This window comes from Asparagus officinalis, chromosome 3 (assembly GCF_001876935.1).
Source record: "Asparagus officinalis chromosome 3, Aspof.V1, whole genome shotgun sequence".
In the NCBI taxonomy this organism is placed as follows: domain Eukaryota; kingdom Viridiplantae; phylum Streptophyta; class Magnoliopsida; order Asparagales; family Asparagaceae; genus Asparagus; species Asparagus officinalis.
The window spans coordinates 36,993,474-36,998,161 of NC_033796.1; the positions used below are offsets into that span (position 1 = coordinate 36,993,474).

At 39.3% G+C, this 4,688-nt stretch overlaps 1 long non-coding RNA gene across 1 annotated transcript; it reads right to left on the reverse strand.

The window, feature by feature from the left end:
* LOC109833811 lies at window positions 247-1,655 on the reverse strand. The gene is made up of 2 exons (XR_002245351.1): window positions 1,416-1,655; window positions 247-508 (listed from the first exon to the last, which is right to left on the reverse strand). It is a non-coding gene; the product is annotated as an uncharacterized LOC109833811 (long non-coding RNA).

A 4,688-nucleotide genomic window follows, 5' to 3' on the forward strand; every position in this document is an offset into this window, starting at 1 on the left:
TAGAAAATGATGCACAGCCACAATTTCGTATCAATATCATTCATATCATGGGAAGTAACAAGTTAATAAACATGTATTTTAAAAAAAAGGACACTTTCGTAACACAAAAACTTGAATGGCCATCAGCATCAAGTTCGTAAATAATAACAAGCAGAAGCACAACCACAATTCTACTAATTAGAGAACAATATTTCTCACACATAACATTTGCAGAAAGAAAGGTGAATGAAAAAACCCAAACAAATCTAAAGTAAATGTCATGATATTCCTAATAAAAAGTATAATCCATTTCTAGTCACAAGTTCTATTACAATCAATTTCATATAGAAAATCTTAGCCAACAAAGTATATGACAATCAATTTCATCTAGAAAATCTTCACCAACAAAGTCTATTACAATCAATTTCATACAGAAAATCTTAAACTTAGAGAGAGATAAATCTGCCGAAGTCTTTGATTTTTGACTTTAGTGAGCCCCTCAAAATATCAATCTCGCATCATTCTTCCTCTGAAATTAATTCAAAAAAATTCAAATAAGTATAATATAAACATCAAAAACCTATAAAATAAAGTCTTTAACATTCTTTTAGAAGAAAAATGAAACTACCATTTATCGTGTCATGGTTCTTTTCTTAAGACTAATCATCAGAAATGATGAAAGTGGCTTGTAGACAGCCAAAACATCAGAAATTAAGATGAGCATAACTTTGTTTCCGAAATTTGAAGTATCTTGCCCAAGGGGCGTAGAAATCAACTAAAAATAAAAGAAAATATTAGCTAATTTCCATCTGGGTCGAGGACTAAGATGAGCATTTCTTTTTTAGGACTTGATACCAATAACAGAACATAAGAGAAGTCATGAGTTGTGATTATATAATCCTGTAAGATTTGAAAGAGAAAGTACCATAATTTACTCGGGAAGGGCAGACACTTGTAAGTATCACTAGGAAATCCCAAAGATGCAGGAAATCTAATGTTATAAGCCACTAGAGACTACAAAAAAGGAGAGCAGTCTTAACAGGGAATTGAAGGCCAGGGAAAAGTTCCGCTGAAGAAAAAGAATGAAGAAATTATGAAAGGCAAAGTACAAAGCAGATTAATTAATTAACTGCAGCTTCATAAAAGAAAACATAACCAGAACATGAATCAGCTATAGCAAAAAAATAACTAAATCCCATATGTGAATACTAACGGATCAGTTACAAAGCAAATTATAGGATTAACAAATAATAAATTGAAGATTAATTTGTGTAAAAAAATATAATTTTAGAGCGAGTTCACCACAGAAAATGGGTATAATAATTTCAAGATGCACGTGATGTAATATAAGGGTTTGTATACTTACCAGGATTAGACTTAATTAATAATTGATGCACAACTTGAAGAAATAAAACTGAAACTGGACAAAAGATCACCTCAGATCTAGAATGCCATCTTCTTCCATTGAAACCATGCCTTCTACGTTGCGAAAATATTTTTTTAGGGGGTTATCTCCAACTAGATAAGATAGTCCTCACTTCCAGAGCTTTATCTGAGCATAAAAATGAATTCATCATATACCTGATCAGAAACCGTTTTATCGGCTTGGGGACCATAAGGTGCAGGTCTAGAGAGTAAAGCCTGCAGAGAGAGAAGAACATTCTGCAGAGTGACCGTAGGATTTCCACTGTTACCCTCAAATAAAAATTCTGCCCGGAAGAGAGCAAACAGCTCCACTTTGATACAGATATTTTGCGTGCCTCTTCAAAAAAAGAAAACCCATTCTTCATGTCAAAAAAAACCATGAGCAAAACATTTGATTAAAGCTATGACAAATTGAAAGGCGAAGATTCCGTCACAAAATAGAAGCTACCATAGGTTCACAATAGACCGGCAATGGAAAAAAGCTCCCTCTTTACAATGTTGTTTGCCTCCTAATTGAAAGGCAAAGTGCAAGAATATAGGATAGGCACCTCAGAAAAGATCACAAAGTTTCGCTTTAAATTTATAGCATCTCAGTTGGTATCTATTAGCTGTAGTGTCAAATCATGGATAAAAAAGGCATACATAAGATTTAATTGATCAAAGAAACAGGGAACTGTATATCGTCAATTTTTCAAGTTTCGGGTCAGTGTTAAAGGATCTGGTCCTTCAGGTTGAGGAACTCTTGTGCATATACATATGCAGGAATAAAGCATTACAAGACGGTTGAATAAAAATTACTAGAAGTATTGTTGATAAATAACAAAAAAGCTACAACCATCAGAAACCTGAATAATCTCAGTACACAGCGGTACCACTGATAATGGAACAAATACAACGACAACAAAACTTTTATCCAGCTCATCCATTCAGATTATCGTGACGGGCATGTGAATTATCAAATACAACAACAACAAATACAAAGGTCAAAAAACTCGATTTTATGGCATGCATCTGAGGGAGAACCCATTAAAACAGGAATCAGCTGTTATTCACAAATGCGACAGCACATTGAAGATGTAAGTTAAGAAATTGGGGAGCACGCATCGACAAAGGACCATCCAAACTTTTGTAGCTGAACTTCATCTGTGCGGCTCAAACAGGTAAGTTCCGGTGCACATTACCCAATACTGGATTACAAACGTGTTCTCCGTCATTTGTTCTAATACTCAATATAACTGGGGGAACTAACACTACACAAGACGAAAATCCACGTTGAAAAAAGCCTTTTGAATTAGTAAGCTAGAAGGAAAGAGTAGCCTGAGCTGTAATAACAATGCGAATGGTACGTCTCGGCGCTCGACATCGGCGTGAAAGCGAAAATCGACGAGACAGTCCACAGCGTAGACCCTTGATTTCGTCTTCGTGTCCCCTCGCCAGCGCCAAAGTCACCTCCCCTGTCGCTCAAATCAAAACCTTTGAATCTCGGTCAAAATCAAAAGAGGGGGAAATGAAGTCAACAGAAACACGAACAAAGCAGGGAGAGAGTAGTTAGTACTGGTGGAGATAGTAGAAGGGTCCGGGGATTCGGCGGGCGTCGCTGCTTCTTCTGGGACGATAAGATTCTGAGTTCCGGCTTCGGCCTCCCACGGCGGTCCTCGCTTGTGGGGCGAATGCCATCCCCACACCCTTGCGGTACCAGTCTCCCTGGGCGCGCCATCCTGCTGGGCCAAGCCACCGGTCCTCGTCGGTGTCTGCGTCCGCTCCCGATCTGACGATTCAGAGAAGAAAGAGTGAGGGGGTATGGAAGCGACTGGGATTTGAACTCACGCGCGTCGAAACCTACGGGTTTTGAAGACGAAGAGAAGGAACGAAGGTATGAGAGAGGAGGAGAGGGAGGGGGCGGACGACTGGGAAAGTAGTCGGAGTTTTGCGAGAGAGGAGGCATGAAGAGATCCGGGCGTAAGAGTCGGCGGCGTCATGGAGCTCCGCTCTTGTCTCTGGCACCCAGTCCGTCGATGTGTCCAACCCGAACTGGGGCCTCAAACGAAAAGAGCGCAAAATGGGGGGGAAGATGAGGAGAAGAGTTAGCTCTCTGTTTTTTCTAAGCTAAGCAGTGAGAGTTATGTTTCGTTATGTTCCTTTTTGTTTCGTTTCAAAGACCAAACACGCCCAGAACACCTCAACATTCTCTTCTATTTTCTGTCCTTCGCTCCTTTCTAGTCAACCAGCAAGAAGCACGAGCTAATAATGGCTTATTTTGCATCGTAAAATTTCCCTCTAACAGTTTCATGGAGACATTCCTCATACCAATGAACAAACATAAACCAAGGGAGTTTAATGAGAACTTGCACAATTTTTTTTAGACCGCGCAGTCGAGTCGAGGGACATGGCGCATCGACGCAATGTCGATCAGACACACTGATCCATCGCGAGGGAGGACTAAAGATGCTTTGGGCGAATGATCCAAAGGCATGTGCTTGCCAACTGAACGTAAGGTCATTCCATAAGCTCACTTAAAGCACAATGCTGGGTCAATGTCATAGACAGCCGACGCAACCCTACGCCACAGCGAAATAGAGAAGAGATATTTAGTATCAAATCTGACGGCTGACTTTTCTTCCTCGAAAGAACATTGCCACCAGCATATCAGCGGCGTCGGGGGACTGCTAACTTTCATAATTCAAGATGGGGACCGCATAAATACGTTTGCCCCAGCGCTACTATCGCTAAAAGAAATGAAAGATACCCTCGGGCTGCGCCTTTATTGGATTTATAAAATGTTTCCATTGATTTTGTGTGTGCCATGGATAATGCCCTGCCATGATGACACAAGGATAAAGACAGTCAACAATGGTCCTATTGACAAAGTTCTTTTTTTTACGTAAATAATAACAGGGTATATACAAAATTTGAGTTAAAGGTGTTCTGAGCCATACGAATACAAAAAGAGGGGAGAGTATTATAAGAGTTAATTCATTCTATGCGTGGCTCAGAACACACCTGCCCCAGCAAAATTTTTAAGGCTTAGAGAAAACAAGGTAGGTTGACAAATTATATCGAATCTAATGCTTTTGAGAGTGATGACAGAGGCATTTAATTATAGTTATTGAGAATCGTACCCTATACGGATGTTTAAAGTATTGTTGATATTAGCTCCAATAGTTGAACATTTGACATGTCCTCTAAATCTTACAACTATTTTAAATAGTTTAGATTCCTGGGGGAAAATGCAGTTGAAAATAACCTAATCTTTAATCCTGCATCACCGAAAAAGCTACTAAACC